This window comes from Styela clava, unplaced genomic scaffold (genome assembly GCF_964204865.1).
Source record: "Styela clava unplaced genomic scaffold, kaStyClav1.hap1.2 HAP1_SCAFFOLD_51, whole genome shotgun sequence".
Lineage (NCBI taxonomy): Eukaryota > Metazoa > Chordata > Ascidiacea > Stolidobranchia > Styelidae > Styela > Styela clava.
In genome coordinates this window covers 25,001-32,500 of record NW_027556610.1, presented here as the reverse complement: position 1 = coordinate 32,500, position 7,500 = coordinate 25,001, and the positions used below count along the sequence as shown (strand labels likewise).

At 55.3% G+C, this 7,500-nt stretch overlaps 2 non-coding genes across 2 annotated transcripts; both read left to right on the top strand.

Annotated features, from left to right (window-relative positions):
* Positions 1 to 5,054: 5,054 nt before the first annotated feature.
* Positions 5,055 to 6,857, top strand: LOC144419213 (small subunit ribosomal RNA). Its single transcript, XR_013473922.1, has one exon. It is a non-coding gene; the product is annotated as a small subunit ribosomal RNA (ribosomal RNA).
* A 298-nt stretch (positions 6,858 to 7,155) lies between these two features.
* Positions 7,156 to 7,309, top strand: LOC144419215 (5.8S ribosomal RNA). Its single transcript, XR_013473923.1, has one exon. It is a non-coding gene; the product is annotated as a 5.8S ribosomal RNA (ribosomal RNA).
* The last annotated feature ends 191 nt before the right edge of the window (positions 7,310 to 7,500 follow it).

The window sequence follows — 7,500 nt, the reverse complement described above, 5'->3', positions numbered from 1 at the left end:
AGCCAAGAAAGAGCGGTGCGGGGCCGGTCGGAGCGCACCCTTTTCTCGGTGGCTGGCGGGCGAGAGAGTGCTGCGTCGCCGGCATCGGCGTCGAAAGAAGCCGAGCCGAAAAAAGTTAAAGTACAAACGTGCAAGCATACTAACCTAACCCTAGGTAAGGCATGTCAGAGCGAAAGACAGTAATTTCGAATGAGCCAAGAAAGAGCGGTGCGGGGCCCACGTGTCACTTCGCAATACGAAAAGGGGGCGTCGTCGCCCTCCATTGGCTCGAGCCCCGTTTCAAAATCTTCCACGTGATTACCGCTCGCTCGCTTGGCTGGATTCGCGCCGATTGTTGACACGTGATTGGCCGTTACTCACTCATCCGCGACGAAGCTCACGTGTCATTTCGCAATACGAAAAGGGGGCGTCGCCGCCGCCCATTGGATCGCACAATTTCGCAATACGACCAGGTACAAACTAACCAAACCAAAAAAGTTCAAGAGACCGCACGTGCAAGCATACTAACCTAACCCTAGGTAAGGTATGTTAGAGCGAAAGACAGTAAACTCGAATGAGCCAAGAAAGAGCGGTGCGGGGCCGGTCGGAGCGCACCCTTTTCTCGGTGGCTGGCGGGCGAGAGAGTGCTGCGTCGCCAGCATCGGCGTCGAAAGAAGCCGAGCCGAAAAAAGTTAAAGTACAAACGTGCAAGCATACTAACCTAACCCTAGGTAAGGCATGTCAGAGCGAAAGACAGTAAACTCGAATGAGCCAAGAAAGAGCGGTGCGGGGCCGGTCGGAGCGCACCCTTTTCTCGGTGGCTGGCGGGCGAGAGAGTGCTGCGTCGCCAGCATCGGCGTCGAAAGAAGCCGAGCCGAAAAAAGTTAAAGTACAAACGTGCAAGCATACTAACCTAACCCTAGGTAAGGCATGTCAGAGCGAAAGACAGTAAACTCGAATGAGCCAAGAAAGAGCGGTGCGGGGCCGGTCGGAGCGCACCCTTTTCTCGGTGGCTGGCGGGCGAGAGAGTGCTGCGTCGCCGGCATCGGCGTCGAAAGAAGCCGAGCCGAAAAAAGTTAAAGTACAAACGTGCAAGCATACTAACCTAACCCTAGGTAAGGCATGTCAGAGCGAAAGACAGTAATTTCGAATGAGCCAAGAAAGAGCGGTGCGGGGCCGGTCGGAGCGCACCCTTTTCTCGGTGGCTGGCGGGCGAGAGAGTGCTGCGTCGCCGGCATCGGCGTCGAAAGAAGCCGAGCCGAAAAAAGTTAAAGTACAAACGTGCAAGCATACTAACCTAACCCTAGGTAAGGCATGTCAGAGCGAAAGACAGTAATTTCGAATGAGCCAAGAAAGAGCGGTGCGGGGCCGGTCGGAGCGCACCCTTTTCTCGGTGGCTGGCGGGCGAGAGAGTGCTGCGTCGCCGGCATCGGCGTCGAAAGAAGCCGAGCCGAAAAAAGTTAAAGTACAAACGTGCAAGCATACTAACCTAACCCTAGGTAAGGCATGTCAGAGCGAAAGACAGTAATTTCGAATGAGCCAAGAAAGAGCGGTGCGGGGCCGGTCGGAGCGCACCCTTTTCTCGGTGGCTGGCGGGCGAGAGAGTGCTGCGTCGCCGGCATCGGCGTCGAAAGAAGCCGAGCCGAAAAAAGTTAAAGTACAAACGTGCAAGCATACTAACCTAACCCTAGGTAAGGCATGTCAGAGCGAAAGACAGTAATATCGAATGAGCCAAGAAAGAGCGGTGCGGGCCGGTCGGAGCGCACCCTTTTCTCGGTGGCTGGCGGGCGAGAGAGTGCTGCGTCGCCGGCATCGGCGTCGAAAGAAGCCGAGCCGAAAAAAGTTAAAGTACAAACGTGCAAGCATACTAACCTAACCCTAGGTAAGGCATGTCAGAGCGAAAGACAGTAATTTCGAATGAGCCAAGAAAGAGCGGTGCGGGGCCCACGTGTCACTTCGCAATACGAAAAGGGGGCGTCGTCGCCCTCCATTGGCTCGAGCCCCGTTTCAAAATCTTCCACGTGATTACCGCTCGCTCGCTTGGCTGGATTCGCGCCGATTGTTGACACGTGATTGGCCGTTACTCACTCATCCGCGACGAAGCTCACGTGTCATTTCGCAATACGAAAAGGGGGCGTCGCCGCCGCCCATTGGATCGCACAATTTCGCAATACGACCAGGTACAAACTAACCAAACCAAAAAAGTTCAAGAGACCGCACGTGCAAGCATACTAACCTAACCCTAGGTAAGGTATGTTAGAGCGAAAGACAGTAAACTCGAATGAGCCAAGAAAGAGCGGTGCGGGGCCGGTCGGAGCGCACCCTTTTCTCGGTGGCTGGCGGGCGAGAGAGTGCTGCGTCGCCAGCATCGGCGTCGAAAGAAGCCGAGCCGAAAAAAGTTAAAGTACAAACGTGCAAGCATAATAACCTAACCCTAGGTAAGGCATGTCAGAGCGAAAGACAGTAAACTCGAATGAGCCAAGAAAGAGCGGTGCGGGGCCGGTCGGAGCGCACCCTTTTCTCGGTGGCTGGCGGGCGAGAGAGTGCTGCGTCGCCGGCATCGGCGTCGAAAGAAGCCGAGCCGAAAAAAGTTAAAGTACAAACGTGCAAGCATACTAACCTAACCCTAGGTAAGGCATGTCAGAGCGAAAGACAGTAATTTCGAATGAGCCAAGAAAGAGCGGTGCGGGGCCGGTCGGAGCGCACCCTTTTCTCGGTGGCTGGCGGGCGAGAGAGTGCTGCGTCGCCGGCATCGGCGTCGAAAGAAGCCGAGCCGAAAAAAGTTAAAGTACAAACGTGCAAGCATACTAACCTAACCCTAGGTAAGGCATGTCAGAGCGAAAGACAGTAATTTCGAATGAGCCAAGAAAGAGCGGTGCGGGGCCGGTCGGAGCGCACCCTTTTCTCGGTGGCTGGCGGGCGAGAGAGTGCTGCGTCGCCGGCATCGGCGTCGAAAGAAGCCGAGCCGAAAAAAGTTAAAGTACAAACGTGCAAGCATACTAACCTAACCCTAGGTAAGGCATGTCAGAGCGAAAGACAGTAATTTCGAATGAGCCAAGAAAGAGCGGTGCGGGGCCGGTCGGAGCGCACCCTTTTCTCGGTGGCTGGCGGGCGAGAGAGTGCTGCGTCGCCGGCATCGGCGTCGAAAGAAGCCGAGCCGAAAAAAGTTAAAGTACAAACGTGCAAGCATACTAACCTAACCCTAGGTAAGGCATGTCAGAGCGAAAGACAGTAATATCGAATGAGCCAAGAAAGAGCGGTGCGGGGCCGGTCGGAGCGCACCCTTTTCTCGGTGGCTGGCGGGCGAGAGAGTGCTGCGTCGCCGGCATCGGCGTCGAAAGAAGCCGAGCCGAAAAAAGTTAAAGTACAAACGTGCAAGCATACTAACCTAACCCTAGGTAAGGCATGTCAGAGCGAAAGACAGTAATTTCGAATGAGCCAAGAAAGAGCGGTGCGGGGCCGGTCGGAGCGCACCCTTTTCTCGGTGGCTGGCGGGCGAGAGAGTGCTGCGTCGCCGGCATCGGCGTCGAAAGAAGCCGAGCCGAAAAAAGTTAAAGTACAAACGTGCAAGCATACTAACCTAACCCTAGGTAAGGCATGTCAGAGCGAAAGACAGTAATTTCGAATGAGCCAAGAAAGAGCGGTGCGGGGCCGGTCGGAGCGCACCCTTTTCTCGGTGGCTGGCGGGCGAGAGAGTGCTGCGTCGCCGGCATCGGCGTCGAAAGAAGCCGAGCCGAAAAAAGTTAAAGTACAAACGTGCAAGCATACTAACCTAACCCTAGGTAAGGCATGTCAGAGCGAAAGACAGTAATTTCGAATGAGCCAAGAAAGAGCGGTGCGGGGCCGGTCGGAGCGCACCCTTTTCTCGGTGGCTGGCGGGCGAGAGAGTGCTGCGTCGCCGGCATCGGCGTCGAAAGAAGCCGAGCCGAAAAAAGTTAAAGTACAAACGTGCAAGCATACTAACCTAACCCTAGGTAAGGCATGTCAGAGCGAAAGACAGTAATTTCGAATGAGCCAAGAAAGAGCGGTGCGGGGCCGGTCGGAGCGCACCCTTTTCTCGGTGGCTGGCGGGCGAGAGAGTGCTGCGTCGCCGGCATCGGCGTCGAAAGAAGCCGAGCCGAAAAAAGTTAAAGTACAAACGTGCAAGCATACTAACCTAACCCTAGGTAAGGCATGTCAGAGCGAAAGACAGTAATTTCGAATGAGCCAAGAAAGAGCGGTGCGGGGCCGGTCGGAGCGCACCCTTTTCTCGGTGGCTGGCGGGCGAGAGAGTGCTGCGTCGCCGGCATCGGCGTCGAAAGAAGCCGAGCCGAAAAAAGTTAAAGTACAAACGTGCAAGCATACTAACCTAACCCTAGGTAAGGCATGTCAGAGCGAAAGACAGTAATTTCGAATGAGCCAAGAAAGAGCGGTGCGGGGCCGGTCGGAGCGCACCCTTTTCTCGGTGGCTGGCGGGCGAGAGAGTGCTGCGTCGCCGGCATCGGCGTCGAAAGAAGCCGAGCCGAAAAAAGTTAAAGTACAAACGTGCAAGCATACTAACCTAACCCTAGGTAAGGCATGTCAGAGCGAAAGACAGTAATTTCGAATGAGCCAAGAAAGAGCGGTGCGGGGCCGGTCGGAGCGCACCCTTTTCTCGGTGGCTGGCGGGCGAGAGAGTGCTGCGTCGCCGGCATCGGCGTCGAAAGAAACCGAGCCAAAAAAAGTTAAAGTACAAACGCGATGCTAATGAGCGAGCCGTTGTCTCGACTAATATGTAGGGGGCGTTCGATCGAGCGTCTGGCTTGAGCGCTTGTCGGCCTAGCAGAACGGTCGCATTGTTATGCCCGGGTTTTAGGCACCGCTGCAGGCGGCCGGCAGAGCTCTTGTTTGTGCGAAACTGAATGGATCGAGCCCGAGAGAGGGCGAGCAAAGAAAAAACGCAAATCGCTCCGCCTGGCACTGCCGGCGAGAGCGTGGACGTCGCGGCCAGCGACTGTCGAAGCTGAGTACGGCCGCAGGCGATCGCCTCGGTCTTAAACGAATGCGACGAGCACGCGCCGGGCGGCCCAGCAAGGGCCGAGCGCAGCTGTCGCAGCTATCTGGTTGATCCTGCCAGTAGTGATATGCTTGTCTCAAAGATTAAGCCATGCAGGTGCAAGTACGAGTTCTCGTAAAGCGAAACTGCGAATGGCTCATTAAATCAGTCTTGGTTTATTTGGTCTCGTAAGCGAAGTGGATAACTGTGGTAATTCTAGAGCTAATACATGCATTTAAGCGCCGACTTCGGGAGGCGCGCTTTTATCAGATCAAAACCGACCGGGTTCGTCCTGTGACGTTTGATGACTCTGGATAACCACGCGGATCGTACGGTCTCTGCACCGACGACGTATCATTCAAGTGTCTGCCCTATCAACTGTCGAAGGTACGCCTACCTTTGTGATAACGGGTAACGGGGAATCAGGGTTCGATTCCGGAGAAGGAGCCTGAGAAACGGCTACCACATCCAAGGAAGGCAGCAGGCGCGCAAATTACCCATTCCCGACACGGGGAGGTAGAGACGAAAAATAACAATACAGGACTCTAACGAGGCCCTGTAATTGGAATGAGTACATCCTAAAACTCTTAACGAGTATCCATTGCAGGGCAAGTCTGGTGCCAGCAGCCGCGGTAATTCCAGCTCCAACAGTGTATGCTAAAGTTGTTGCGGTTGAAAAGCTCGTAGTTGGATTTTGGGCGAGCGCCGCCGGTCCGTCGCAAGGCGTGTCACTGGTTGCGTTCGCCTCACCTTCGGTTCTCCGTCGGTGCTCTTGACTGAGTGTCGGCGGTGGCCGATAAGTTTACTTTGAAAAAATTAGAGTGTTCAAAGCAGGCTGTTCGCCTGCATAGTGTTGCATGGAATAATGGAATAGGACCTCGGTTCTATTTTGTTGGTTTTCGGAGCACAAGGTAATGATTAAGAGGGACAGACGGGGGCGTCCGTACTCTGCCGTTAGAGGGAAATTCTTGGATCGGCGGAAGACGAACTACTGCGAAAGCATTCGCCAAGAATGTTTTCTTTAATCAAGAGCGAAAGTCAGAGGTTCGAAGACGATTAGATACCGTCCTAGTTCTGACTATAAACGATGCCAACTAGCGATCGGGAGGCGTTACCATGACGACCTTTCCGGCAGCTTCCGGGAAACCAAAGTCTTTGGGTTCCGGGGGAAGTATGGTTGCAAAGCTGAAACTTAAAGGAATTGACGGAAGGGCACCACCAGGAGTGGAGCCTGCGGCTTAATTTGACTCAACACGGGGAAACTCACCCGGCCCGGACACAGGTAGGATTGACAGATTGAGAGATCTTTCTTGATTCTGTGGGTGGTGGTGCATGGCCGTTCTTAGTTGGTGGAGCGATTTGTCTGGTTAATTCCGATAACGAACGAGACTCTGGCATGCTAAATAGTTACGCGACCTTCTCGGTCGGCGTCTAACTTCTTAGAGGGACTAGTGGCGTTTAGCCACACGAGATTGAGCAATAACAGGTCTGTGATGCCCTTAGATGTCCGGGGCCGCACGCGCGCTACACTGAGTGAAGCAGCGAGTGTCTAACCTAGGCCGAAAGGTCCGGGTAACCCGTTGAACCTCATTCGTGATTGGGATAGGGACTTGCAATTGTTTCCCTTGAACGAGGAATTCCCAGTAAGCGCAAGTCATCAACTTGCGTTGATTACGTCCCTGCCCTTTGTACACACCGCCCGTCGCTACTACCGATTGAATGGTTTAGTGAGATCCTTGGATCGGCCCCGTCGCGGCTGGCAACGGCCGCGTCGGCGTGTCGAGAAGACGATCAAACTTGATCATTTAGAGGAAGTAAAAGTCGTAACAAGGTTTCCGTAGGTGAACCTGCGGAAGGATCATTACCGAAAGTGGTGGTAGGCCCCGGCCGACCGCGCACTTAATTGTCTTTGGGTGCCGCCGAGAGGGCGGCCGTCAATCGGGGTTCTGCCCCGTGCGACACGCGTAACACGTTGGCATAGCAAGGCAGCCGAGTGCGATGGTGGCTTCTGGGCACCGCGCTCGATGTGCCGCCGGCCCAGCCCGGCGATCGCTCGGCGCCGTTTGTTGGTGTTTTTGTGCAGTTGTTGTCGGTGGTGGTTTTGTGGTCGATCCCACAGTGTGACGTCCGCGCGCTTCGGCGCCGGGCGAAACGTCGAGGACGACTCTTAACGGTGGATCACTCGGCTCGCGAGTCGATGAAGGACGCAGCCAAGTGCGAGAAGTAATGTGAATTGCAGAACACATTGAACGTCGACCTTCTGAACGCGAATTGCGGTCTCGGGTCAATCCCGGGACCGCGTCTGCCTCAGGGTCGCGTTCGTCCTCACCCGAGGGCCGTCGCCTGGCCTCTGCGAAGACGGCCGGGCGTCGCCCCAAGTTGAAGCGGTCGCCGAGCTTTCTCGGCGCGACCGCGTGTCCCGTACACCGCCGGCCCCTCGACGTGTTCAACTACGTTCGAGGGCGGGTCCAGGTCGGTCGGTCCGGTCACGAGATCAAGACCGACCG